The sequence below is a fragment of the Triticum aestivum genome, chromosome 3A (genome assembly GCF_018294505.1).
Source record: "Triticum aestivum cultivar Chinese Spring chromosome 3A, IWGSC CS RefSeq v2.1, whole genome shotgun sequence".
In the NCBI taxonomy this organism is placed as follows: Eukaryota; Viridiplantae; Streptophyta; class Magnoliopsida; order Poales; family Poaceae; genus Triticum; species Triticum aestivum.
In genome coordinates this window covers 137,591,245-137,605,792 of record NC_057800.1, presented here as the reverse complement: position 1 = coordinate 137,605,792, position 14,548 = coordinate 137,591,245, and positions in this window count along the sequence as shown.

Below are 14,548 nucleotides of genomic sequence, written 5' to 3'. Positions count from 1 at the left end.
CTTTCTAATCTTCAAGCGCATTGCATCCATCTTGATCTTGTGATCATCGACGACATCCGCAACATGCAACTCCAATATCATCTTCTCCTCCTTAATTTTTTTTATTTTTGCCTTCAACAAATTGTTTTCTTCTTCAACTAAATTTAACCTCTTGACAATAGGGTCGGTTGGCATTTCCGATTCACATACATCCTACATAAATAAAATCTATGTCACGTTGGTCGGCATAATTTTCATAAACAATAACTGAACCAATAGTTATAAAGATAATATATATACCACATCCGAATCATAGACAGGACGAGGGCCGACGGGGGCGGATACCAAAACCATTGCACTATATACGATGCAATAATAAAAGTAAGAAAATAATACAAGTATCTATGTAAACATAAAAGTAAGAATATTTTTCCTTTCAGAAAGAAGATAAGAACAGGAGGCTCACCACGGTGGTGCCGGCCATGAGCTCGGCGCGGGTGATAGACGGCGGTGAAGAAGGGGACGGGGCGTGATGGACCGCTAAACCTAGACAAATATTATGGAAAATGGAGCTTGGAGGTCAAGCTTGGAGAGGAGAAAGCTTAAGTAGTGTGGCTCGGGCATTCCATCAAACACCTTGTGTGCATAGGAGGTGAGCTCGAGCACCACCAAGCCCTCTCCCCCTCGGCCAGAGAAAAACAGAGCACTGGGGTGCTCTGCTCGCGAGCGAGGGGTATATATGGGCACCTCATTAGTCCCGGTTGGTGACTTGAGCCGGGACTAAAGGGGAGCCTTTGGTCCCAGTTCAAGCCACCAACCGGGACCAATGGTGGTGGGCCAGGAGCGAGGCCCATTGGTCCTGGTTCATCCCAAAAACTGGGACCAAAAGGTCCAGATGAACCGGGACCAATGGCCCACGTGGCCCGGCCGGCCCCCTGGGCTCACGAACCGGGACCAATGCCCACATTGGTCCCGGTTCTGGACTGAACCGGGACTAATGGGCTGACCCGGCCTGGACCAAAGCCCTGTTTTCTACTAGTGAGAACACCTTCTCCGTCGAGCTGCCCTCCTCGGCCCGGTAGAAGGCGGCGGCATCTGACACGCTACGGGGCAAATCTGCGAATGCTCCTGAAGAGCTCCGGATTCGGGTAAGTAACAAGTAATTCACTTTCACATGCTTGCTTTGCATAAAGAATGCCTTACCCGCCGCTATCTTCTTCATTTCCTCAACTTCCTAGAGGGCTTTCTAGGCTTCGGCCTTGGCAGACTTGGAGCTTTCAAGGGCCGCCGCGAGCTCGGACTCTCGAGTCTTTGAGTCAAGCTCCAAACTCTCATGTTTTTTCATGAGAGCCTAGAGCTCTTGCTGCACCTCGCCAACCCACGCCTCATGTTTCTCCCGCTCGGTGCGCTCCGTGGCCACCTTCTTTTCGGCCTCGGAAAGCGCTTGCTTAAGGGTCGCCACCTCAGTCGTGGCCCCTAGGACACCAATAGTGATCCTGTCATTTTTTGTAACTGCATGTTTTTAAATATACTCCACAAGGTATTACTTACCTTCTTTTTCCTCGAGCTCCTTTTTAGCAAGGCCGAGCTCTTGCTCAGACCACTCGAGGCTCGGCTTCAGCGCATCCACCTCTGCAATCAGTGCGGTAGAGGCCAGCAGCGAAGCCTGCATATGCATATTGACTTAATTATGTTAGAGTCCTGCGGATGTTGTTAGATCATCTATTCGACTTTTCTTTCCGAACGCCAAACAGAGCATCAGGGGCTACTGTCTATGCGATAATATTTTCACATATTTTTCACATACCTCAAAGCCTGTTAGCAGGCTGGCACAGGCTTCAGTCAGCCCGCTTTTGGCGGACTGAACCTTCTGGATCACCGCACAGATAATAGTGCGGTGCTCCTCGTAGATGGAGGTGCCGTTAAGCACCTCCAGCAAATTATCCGGTGCCTCCGGTTGGGAGGAGGTCACCGGCGTCGTAGGCTTGCCCTTCTTACTAGGGCGCCGCCTGCCGGACTCCGGAACCATTGAAGGTTCCGGTGCGGTGTCCGGCCCAGGGCCGGACTTGGAGCCCTTGGGGGTTCTTTCCCCTTTGCGCCTGGAGTCCGGGAGGTCGCCTTGCGGCGCCCCCAGGACCACCTCCTCCTGGCGTGGAACCTTTTGGGACAACACTTCACTGTCGTACGTAGGGCGGGGGGAGGTAGCGGTCGGAAGTGAAAAACTATTCACATCCGACGAATCCAGGGAGCCGCTCGATGACACGTCGAGCCGGGCTTTGGGCGGACTGCATAATTATATTCGGCGTCAGGAGAAGCTGTGCAATAATGGAACGCCATGAGTCACTCAGGTATCCGAATACTAACGATTTTGCCAGGGGCTTGGCCCTGGGCGGCCACTCCTCTTCGCCGTCGTCGGCGTTGGTGGAGTAGTCCATAGGGAGGGTCCTCCCTTTCTTGGACCCTCTGGCCTCCCCAGTTGGGGCGGCCTTCCTTTTCTTTTCTCCCCCTGCTGGGGAAGAAACCTCTCTTTCCTCCTCCTCGTCTTTGTGGGAGGTGTGCACCTCGGAGTCATCGGACAATGAGTCCGACTCCACCGGGCGCCGGGAACTCTTCCGGGTTCCCATGGCCTTCTTCTTGGCCTTCTTCTCCCGCACCATGTAAGGTGCCGGAACCAGCAGCTCTGCCAAGCAGGCGTCCGCTGGGTCTTCGGGCAAAGGAGCCGGACAGTTGATCTATTCGGCCGTACTCTGCCAGTCCTGTCAAAGGCATGGGGGCTTAGATCCCGCATAGAGTCAAACTATGAAAGACAAATATCCTGTAAGAGGTAAAAACAGCTTACCGCGTTGGCTCGACGCTGCGTGCTGAATCCGCGATCCTCGGTAGAGGATGCGGGAGCCTCGGCGCCCTTGAATAGCACCTTCCAGGCATCTTCGTACGTTGTGTCGAACAGCTTGCTCAGAGTTCGGTGCTGGGCTGGGTTGAACTCCCACAAGCTGAAATCCAGTTGTTGGCATGGGAGGATCCGGCGGATGAGCATGACCTGGACTACGTTAACAAGTTTGAGCTTCTTGCTCACCAGGTTTTGGACGCATGTTTGGAGTCCGGTAAGCTCTCCTTTTTTACCCCACGGCAGGCCCTTCTCTTTCCAGGAGGTGAGCCGTGTAGGGATTCCGGATCGAAACTCGGGGGCTGCGACCCATTCAAGGTCACGTGGCTCAGTGATGTAGAACCACCCTGATTGCCACCCCTTTATGGTCTCCACGAACGAGCCCTCGAGCCATAGGACGTTGGGCATCTTGCCCACCATGGCGCCTCCGCACTCCGCCTGGCGGCCGCCCACTACCTTCGGCTTGACATTGAAGGTCATCAGCCATAGGCCGAAGTGGGGCTGGATGCAGAGGAAGGCCTCGCACACGATGATGAACGCTGAGATGTTGAGGATGAAGTTCGTGGCCAGATCGTGGAAGTCCAGGCCGTAGTAGAACATGAGTCCCCGGACAAATGGGTGGAGAGGGAAGCCTAGTCTGCGGAGGAAATGGGTGAGGAACACCACCCTCTCATGGGGCCTAGGGGTGGGGATGAGCTGCCCCTCGTCTGGGAGCCGGTGCGCGATGTCGTTAGACAAGTATCCGGCTTTCCTTAGCTTCTTGATGTGTCCCTCTGTAACGGAGAAGACCATCCACTTGCCTCCTGCTCCGGACATGGCTGGAGAAGGTTGAGGTGGGGAATGCGGACTTGGGCACTGGAGCTTGAGTGCGTGAAAATGGATGAGCAAAGGAGGAAGAAGGCATGGATGGAAAGGCGGATCCTTATCCCCTTATATGGGCGGACGAAACTATGCGTCCCCACCAGCCTGGTAAAACTCGCTTATCACCCAAGCGCCGTAATCAATGGCGCGGTTGGGTTAGCCATGCCCGTATTGATGAGAATCCCGGGAAAAGGGGACATGATCTCTGCTTCGACAAGACATGCCAAGGAAACCGCCTCGCAAAACGCGCTGAGGTGGGATAGTAAAAACGATTCAAATAAAGGCTTGGCTGTGGCGTGATGACACGCTACGGAATACATCAGCAGATTAGATTTGTGTAAATATTATTCTCTCTACGATAGTATGTGGAACTTATTTTGTAGAGCCGGACACTATCCTTGTGTTCAAAATCTTCTATGAACTATTCGGAGGAGGAACCCGCCTTGCAATGCCGAAGACGATCTGCGCGCCGGACTCGTCGTCATTGAAGCCCGGTTTAGTGGCTACTGAGCGAGTCCTGGATTAGGGGGTGTCCGGATAGCCGGACTATAACCTTTGGCTGGACTCTCGGACTATTAAGATACAAGATTGAAGACTTTGTCCCGTATCCGGATGGGACTTTCCTTGGCTGGAAGGCAAGCTTGGCAATACGGATATGTAGATCTCCTCCCATTGTAACCGACTCTGTGTAACCCTAGCCCTCTCCGGTGTCTATATAAACCGAAGGGTTTTAGTCCATAGGACGAACAACAATCATACCATAGGCTAGCTTCTAGGGTTTAGCCTCTTTGATCTCGTGGTAGATCTACTCTTGTACTACCCATATCATCAATATCAATCAAGCAGGACGTAGGGTTTTACCTCCATCAAGAGGGCCCGAATCTAGGTTAAACATTGTGTCCCCTGCCTCCTGTTACCATCCGGACTAGACGCGCAGTTCGGGATACCCTACCCGAGATCCGCCGGTTTTGACACTGACACACACCCTTCTCATGGGGGTGGCCCCCCCCCAGGGCGCACCCCCTACCTCGTGGGCCCCCTGTTGCGTCTCCGACTCCAACTCCACCTTCATATATTGAGTTTCGATGAGAAAAAAATCCGAGAGAAGAAATCATCGCATTTTACGATACGGAGCCGCCACCAAGCCCTAAAACCTCTCGGGAGCGCTGATCTGGAGTCCGTTCTGGGCTTCGGAGAGGGGGATTCATCGTTGTCGTCATCATCAACCATCCTCCATCACCAATTTCATGATGCTCACCGCCGTGCGTGAGTAATTCCATCGTAGGCTTGCTGGACGGTGATGGGTTGGATGAGATTTATCATGTAATCGAGTTAGTTTTGTTAGGGTTTGATCCCTAGTATCCATTATGTTCTAAGATTGATGTTGCTATGACTTTGCTATGCTTAATGCTTGTCACTAGGGCCCGAGTGCCATGATTTCAGATCTGAACCTATTATGTTTTCATGAATATATGTGAGTTCTTGATCCTTTCTTGCAAGTCTATAGTCACCTACTATGTGTTATGATCCGGCAACCCCGAAGTGACAATAATCGGGACCACTCCCGGTGATGACCCTAGTTTGAGTTCATGTATTCACTATGTGCTAATGCTTTGTTCCGGTTCTCTATAAAAAGGAGGCCTTAATATCCCTTAGTTTCCAATAGGACCCCGCTGCCACGGGAGGGTAGGACAAAAGATGTCATGCAAGTTCTTTTCCATAAGCACGTATGACTATTTACGGAATACATGCCTACATTATATTGATGAATTGGAGCTAGTTCTGTGTCACCCTATCTTATGACTGTTACATGATGAACCACATCCGGCATAATCATCCTTTGAGGGGTTTGTTAGGGGTATCTTCACCTCGACCAGAAGAGCAAAGTGTTGCCACTCAACCTACTTCACCTACTGAAAATATTTATTATGAAAATCTCCGGGTATGATAGAGAAACTGCTAGCTAATCCTTATGCAGGAGATGGAACACTACATCCTGATTTGCATCTGATCTATGTGGATGAAGTTTGTGGATTATTTAAGCTTGCAGGTTTGCCTGAGGATGATGTCAAGAAGAAAGGCATTGACATGGTATAGGCTATGTGATGAAATTGGAGCTTGGAATTACAATTGACTGAAAGAATTTCATCAGAAGTTTTATCCTATGCATCTGGTTCATCATGATCGGAAATATATATATAATTTTTGGACTCGTGAAGGAGAAAGTATCGCTCAAGCTTGGGGGAGGCTTAAGTCAATGTTATATTCATACCCCAATCATGAGCTCTCAAGAGAAATTATTATTCTGAAATTCTATGCTCGGCTTTCTCGTAATGATCAATCCATGCTCGATACTTCTTGTACTGGTTATTTTATGAAGAAAACTATTGAATTCAAATGGGATCTTTTGGAAGAATTAAACGCAACTCTGAAGATTGGGAGCTCAATGAAATTAAGGAGTCATGTATAAACCTTAAGTTTGATTGTGTTAAATCTTTTATGGATACCGATGCTTTTCATGAATTTTGCACTAACTATGGACTTGACTCTGAGATAGTAGCTTCTTTCTATGAACCATTTGCTACTCATGTTGATCTCCCCAAGGATAAGTGGTTTAAATATCATCCTCCCATTGAAGTAAAAAGAGTAGAACCCATTAAAGTTGAAGAAGAAACCATTACTTATAATGTTGATCCTATTATTCCTACTCCTTATATTGAGAAACCACCTTTTCCTCTTAGGATAAAGGAACTTGCTAAAAACTTCAGTTGTAGTCCGTATGAGTTATACTAGAACACCTACACCCCCTGAACAAATTAAAGTTGAAACTAGTATTGCTATGGTTAGAGATCTCTTGGTCAATAGTATTGATGGGCATGTTATTTATTTATGTGATGAAGCTGCTAGAATTGCTAAACCCGATGAAAAAGATAAACGTAAACCAGTTGTTGGCATCTCTGTTGTCTCTGTCAAAATAGGAGATCATTGTTATCATGTCTTATGTGATTTGGGTGCTAGTGTGAGTGCAATTGCCTTTACTTTATACCAATAAATTATGAATGATATTGCACCTACTGAAATAGAAGATATTGATGGTGTTACTATTAAGCTTGCTAATAGAGATAATATCTCACCAATTGGGATTGTTAGAGATGTTGAAGTCTTGTGTTGGAAAATAAAATACCCTATTGATTTTCTAGTTCTCGGTTCCCCACAAGATGACTTTTGTTGTATTATATTTGGTATACCTTTCTTGAACACTGTTAATGCTAAAATAGATTGTGAGAAAGAAACTGTTAGTGTAAATTTCGAGGATGTGTCTCATGAGTTTAATTTCTCCAAATTTCATAGACAACCCCATGATAAAGAATTGCCTAGTAAACATGAAATTATTTGGCTTGCTTCTATTGACGTGCCTCCTACTGATCCTTTAGAACAATATTTGCTAGACCATGAAAACGACATGTTCATGAATGAAAGAAATGAAATAGATGAGATATTCTTTCAACAAATGCCTGTTTTGAAACATAATTTTCCTGTTGATACTCTTGGAGATCCTCTACCACCCAAGAGTTATTATGCGTTCGATCTTAAACAATTACCTGATACTTTGAAATATGCTTATCTCGATGAGAAGAAGATATATCATGTTATTATTAGTGCTAACCTTTCAAAGCATGAAGAAAAGAAATTATTGAAAACTCTGAGGAAGCATCGTGCCACTATTGGATATACACTGGATGATCTTAAGGGCATTAGTCCCACTCTATGTCAACATAAAATTTGTAGCCACCCGACCTCAGACGGTCAAGTCTCCGTGCTTAAGTGTCATCCCTGGATCGGTATGCTGACACACACAGTACTCGAGGATTTATAACAGAGGTAAATCACATGTATAAAGTAACGTAAATACTATTACCTCAATCCAAATAGCGTAAGTAACAACAAGGTTTGTGGATTCCCATCAACACCAACGACAAAGTTGAGTGTAGAAATCATAACCCTAACGTATCACTTACTCGTCGTAAGATTCCTGCAACATGAGACGTTGCAGCCACAAAGGGTCAGTACATTGAATGTACTGGCAAATGCACACCATAGGATAATGATGAATAAAGACTATCACTACATGCATATTTGGCTGGTAGAAAGGCTCTATGGTTATAATGTTTTTGCGAAAAGCCAATTTTTCCCTACTACAAAGGAATATAATTTATTTAACTACAAAGTTTGTTGAAAATATTGAGAAGGTTCCTCCAACTCAATCCCAAATTAACATCAATAACCCAACAAATCATTTAAGTAATGTGATGAGATACTTAAGATACTCCAAGTACTAGATACTCAAGATTGTCCATAACCGGGGACATGGCTAACCATGATTAGTTTGTACACTCTGTTGAGGTTTGCGCACTTTTCCCCACAAGACTCGATCGCTTCCGTTGGATTTCTCGCACTACATGGTGTTTGAGAAACGGATGACCGAGACACAGTCTTTCAGAAACATTAACTCTCTACTCCGGGCAGACCATACCAAACCTACAACCCACAACCTGCTGATCCACCTCTTCAAGAGCTTCATGTAACTTACTCAACTATGCTAGAGCCCATAATAGCTTGTGGCTGCACACGGAAGTTTCTAGCATGAATCATCTGTCATGGATTTCACTCTCCCAAACCACGTCTACGAGCATAGCATAGCCATTCGTAGAAGTGACTCCCAAGGGTTTGAATGTAACAGGGCAATAGGTTCTACCTCATCAACTACTTCCCAACCCACATGTTAATGACATCCTAACCATGCAATGTTTGAGGATTGGAACTAATGCATAAAAACTAGGTGATAAAGGGGTATGATCAAAGTGTGAACTTGCCTACAATGTGGATGAAGATGATTCGCACTCATAACTTTTGATAGATCTACTCGTCACACTCTGGTCAATCTATCGTACGCAAGCAATAGAACCACACATTAGCAATCACTCAACAGATCAGAAAGAACGAAGAAGACAATTCGGAAAACACCAAATCCAAGCAAATAACTCTTGCAACATAAAAAAATTTCTAACAGCACCAAAATTATATGAATTTGGTCTTATCAAAAAGTTTAGGTCAAGAGCTTCGATTTGCAAAAAGAATCAACTAAAACGGAGCTACGAAACTCAAGTTATGAACAAAAGAAGTTTGAATTCAAATCTGGTCTAATTCAACTTTTAAACTTTCAAAAACATGTTTGAGTTGGATTACTGGATAGAGGAGATCATAACAAAGAAGTGAGCATTGGTTTCGTTGGATTTGGACAAACGAGCAAAAATTTGTGATAGATTGAAGATCAGGGACTAAACTGTGAAGAAACTAATTACATCCGGGTTAGTGAACGTTGATCAGCGACTAAACTTTAAGCAACTCAAATAACCCAAATTGAAAAATAATAATTTCAAATGGATTTTAAATTTGAGTTTCCTTGAAACTCCCAACTCATATTTCATATGTTTTGAAGAAGTCATTTTATCTTCTCTCATGAAAATCATTGAGTTTCTTAAAGTTTCAGAACTGGGAATATTTTCAAAGGAAATTCAAATATTTTCAACACCCCTTTTCATTTAAATAAATGGAAGAAGTCATGTCATCTTCTCTCTAGGGTTTTTTGTTTGAAAAGAATTTGAAGTCACGAAGATCATGAATGCAAAATGAAAGTTTGGGAAAGTCCTTTTATTCCCTCTCATTTAACTTTCAAAAAGTTTCGAATTCACTCACTTTTAGTCAATCAATAACACAAAAATCGAACCTATCTATTTATTATAACATTACAAAATTTAGAATTTTGGGATGTTACAAACCTACCACCCTTAAAATGAATCTCATCCTTGAGATTCGGTGAGGCTAGAAAGAAATAGGTTAGGTTTGGGGGTCTTCTCAAAATCCATCGATCATCACAGGGGTCTGGGGTGCTACCACCCTTAGAAGCATGGTTACGGTTCCATCGAAACTCATATACTTAATCCATATTGTTAACAGTGTCGGTCTTCTCAAATCTTCGGGATAATTCCTTACCCGGGCTCTTCCGGTAGTGGCATAACCTTTACCACAATTCTTCTGTCCTTTCATCTTGGTAAGGTTCTTCCATGACTGGGTCTTCTTAGCTGACGGGTCTGGCGCCAATACTAAACAACTATTGATATCTCATGGTGGTCATCAATTTATGGTTCCTAGCATACTTAAAATCCATCCAATTGTATTGTATCTCTTCCTTCTATTGGCACCAAACCAAGGCATGATTACTCAGACTCATCATGGAGTCACAATTGCCCCATATTACTAACATCATACCTCCTTTATATCCAATAGTACTTCATCTCTTCGCCCACTTGAGGTATCCTACATATCGAGATAAAACTCGTACTTATGAAGTCCACTCCGTGGAACATCATTATCCTTTCCAGGGTCAAGCGTCCTTACAGGGGAATATTGGCCATCTCTGCATGGCACTTCTTCAACTCGGAAATGTGAAACACATCATGAACTCCTGACAATCTTTTGGGTGACTCCAACTTGTTGGCCACTTCTCCCATACGCTCCAAAACTCGGTATGGTTCTACAAATCTTGGGGCTAACTTTCCCTTAACTCCAAATTGTTTAACTCCTCGCAGAAGGGACACACGAAGACATGCTCCGTATCCAATTTCATAGACTACCTCCTTGAGTTTTTTTTGAGTCTACATAACTCTTCTGCCTGGAATGAGCTACCTTTAGTCTATCTTGAATCAACTTAACATTCTCTTCTGACTCCTTGATCACATTTGAGCCAAACAACTGACGGTCTCCAACTTCATCCCACATCAACGGTGTCTGGCTCCTTCTCCCATAAAAAACTTCAAAAGGGCCATCTTCAAACTGGCTTGATAACTGTTGTTGTATGAGAACTCCGCGTAAGGTATATTATCATCTCTACTAGATCCATAATCTAGCGCACACGCTCTCAACATGTCCTCCAGAATCTAATTGACTCTCTCGGTCTATCATATGTCTGCGGATGAAAGGTTGTACTGAACTCTAGCCCAGTACCCAAAGTCTGGTGCAGCTGATTCCAAAACTTTTCAGGTAAACTGTGTTCCTCTATCTGATACGATGGTCCTCGGAACTCCATGCAGACATATGATCCTGGTCAAATATAACTTGGCCAACTTCGAACTTGTATAGGTGGTTTTCGCTGGGATAAAGTGGGCCACTTTGGTCAAGAGAATCAACTACTACCCAGATAGAATCATATCTCGATCGGGTTCTGGGAAATCTGGTGATGAAATCCATGCCAAGCTTATCCCACTTCCATTCGGGTATCGGCATAGGCTGTAGTAATCCTGCTGGCTTCTGATGCTCTGCTTTTACTCTCTCTGGCATACATCACCTACGACTATATACTCCGCAATATCCTTCTTCATACCAGTCCACGAGAAACGCTCCTTCAAATCCAAATACATCTTGGTGTTTCCAGGGCGAATCGAGTATGGTGAGTCATGAGCCTCCTGAAGTATTTTCTTCCTGATCTTTTCATTATTGGGCACATATACACGGTCCTCGAACCATAAGGTGCCATGCTCATCCTTACGAAAACCTTTGGCCTTTTCTTTGCTCATCCTCTCTTTTACCTCGGCAATCTCTTTGTCATCCTTCTAAGCTTCACGGAACTTCCATTGCTGCAACAAAACCTTTGGGGACAATCTCCAACCGAAGTTCCCTGAGATCCTCGGCTAACTCCTTTTGTAATCCTCTGATTATGAGGGTATTCGTCCTTGTTTTCTTTATGGTTGTGTCCTATTTCTCCACAAAGCTTGTATGCACAAGGTTTCTTCATATCCTTTCCATAAGGCCTCAACTTCTGAAACACAAGCCGAGACTTTAACAAAGCCGAGGCTTCACGGATCCTTCCCAAGAATGATCCTTCAGGGAACTTCGGTTGGAGATTGTCCCCAAAGGTTTTGTTGTAGCAAAGTCTCTCGTAACATCATTGAATATTCTGGAGTTGCAATCCAAACTTCTAGGTTTCAACACCCTTGGCATGAACCATGGTCCTACTGTCCTTCAGTTCCTGACAAATCTTCGGTATTCTCGAGGTTTTGCTCCTCTCGCTTGGCTACTTTCAGCTTCTGGTTCCTGAGTTCTTCACGAAATACTTGCTTGTCTAATACGGCTTCCTGGAGCTCCATCTTAAAATTCTTGATGTACTACTCCAGATCCTGGTGATACACCGGCTAAGGTTAAAACTTCATCTTTTGCTGGTAGATGCTCCATCGGCCTTCTACCATCCAATCCTTCTGAAGAAATGCATGCTTAGCTCAGCTCGGTGACCATAGTATTAGTGGTGATGACATCATGGATAACCGTGTTTCTGCCCTTGTCATTGCCATGAGCTATCTTCCGTAGTTGCACTACAAAAAAAATACACTTCCGTGATGATACGTGTTTGTCACAGTAGGTCACTTTTTTGTCATGCATGTACATCCATGACAAATTTATGACAGAATCAAGATAGTCATACCTATGCTATCGTAGAAGTGTTCCATGACATTACCAAAATTATCATCACGGAAGTGTCCACTTCCCTGACAATAAATCGCGCGTCACACAAGTGCTTTCGTCAAGGGTGACCGACACGTGGCATCCACCGTAATGGAACGCTGTTAAGCTATCGGGTCGGGTTTTGGATCCGATAACCCGTTAACAGCCCCGACCAATGGGGATTTTCCACGTGTAAAATCATCATTGGCTAGAGGAAACACGTGTCGGCTCATCGTCGGGACAGATGTCATCCACTCACTGGACAGAAGGCGCCTATGATACGTCGACACGTGGCACGGCCCAACAAGTTTAAATGGGCCGGCCCAACTAAAGGCCCACAAGATTTTGCGGACCATAATGGGCCGGCCCAGCTAAAGGCCCACGAGATTTTGCGGACCATAATGGGCTGGCCCAGCTAAAGGCCCACAAGATTTCGCGGGCCATAATGGGCCGGCCCAGGTAAAGGCCCACAAGATTTTCGTGTGCCATAATAGGCCGGCCCAGGTAAAGGCCCACGGTGACTCTAGCCCATAATGAACAGTAATTTTCTTTATACCCGTTAACGGCCCGTGATTTACATGGGCCGTTTCCAGCCCGTGTTAGCTTTCGGCCTATTGACGGCCCATACGTTCTTGGGCTCCTTTTCGGCCCTCGATTACTTCCGGCCCGTTACTGGCCTGTTCCCCTAATGGGCCAAATTCGGCCCATGGCAAGAGTCGGCCCGTTACTGGCCTGTTCCACTAATGGGCCAAATTCGGCCCATGGCAAGAGTCGGCCCGTTACTGGCCTGTTACCCTAATGGGCCAAATTCGGCCCATGGCAAGAGTCGGCCCGTTTCTGGCCTGTTAACCCGTTGCGCCGTTTCCAGCCCGTCCTATATTCTGGCCCATTAACGACCCGTTATGCCTGTGACAGAATTAAGCCTTTGCTGTCCTACGGCCTGTTAACGGCCTGTTACCGTGCTGGGCCGATACCAATTACGCCCGATTATGGCCCATGTAGACCCATTTATCCGACGGCCCGAGGCCCACCGATTACAGGCCCATTTATCGACGGCCCGTAGGAGACCCATGGATCCTACGGCCCGTATATGGCCCATGGTAGTTGCGGCCACTAGCAAACCAGGGAAAAAGAAGACTAGGAAATAAATAAGGCCGAAACTAACGCTAGGCTATTAAGGCGATTGCACAGATTACATCCACTCGGCATCAAAGATCGCCACCAGTGCAAATATAGGGAACACCCTACACTATACAAAAATGGCTTGCTGTTTTCTTCAGGCGGTGGCTGCACGTTAAGAATAAATTTTGTATCGCACCAAAACAAATTACAACTATATAACAAAAGGAAGGTTGGCATAAAACTTAACAGTCTAGCAGATAAATGCACCACCAGAAGTTCAGAAGCTCAGTTCATTTGACCTGACTGTTACGTTTTCATGCTGTATTGTCCGATGGAGCACCATAACCCTCGCCTTCATTTCCCCTAGGCTCCTGAACAACATAGCAAATGTCTGATAGTCTGGTTTCAAAACCATGCATATCTTGACGACATTGAGCAATGTTTCTCCTTGTTTCACAAAGGGTCTCTGTTAGGGAATGGACTTGTGTCTGGAGCGCAGATACAACATTGCTTTGAGCTTGCATATCTTGATCATGAGGCAGTTTGGACGATATTGCCTTAACAACCAACCCAGTATTACGCAGGAACGTGCTTTTGGCACTGTTAGTGGACAGGTACTGACCCACTGCAGCAAGAGCTGACATTGCGGTTATAGTTGCCTCGCCACCTTCAGAAGGTGGCGGTTCCACCATTTTTTCCATAGCTCGCTGAAAAGTTGAGGTTTTACATTAGTAGTACCAGAACAGAAGATATTAAGGAGGCAGCAAAACCAAACAAAATAGCTTTGGTCTATATACAGAACTTATTCTGGTGAACCCATGTAAAATATTAGTTGTATTTTATTGCAAAGTACATAATAAAACCAGGTTCCAAACATATGACCATGTACCATCGCTAATGTATTGTCTATTTCTTCACATTGTATTGAGGGCTAAGGATAAAGAGACGAAGTTTATAATACGGTAAGCATAGTATGACGTCATTCATATCACAAAACAACTGAGAACAGACAAACAGGCAATTGTAACTTGTGTGGGCAAGTCCAGCACGGAACTAGATTACGGGTCAAGATCAAAGGAACATCACTCCTCTCTTTTAAACCTTGTAAGGTGCAATGATACGCTAAGACAATTGTGTATAAAA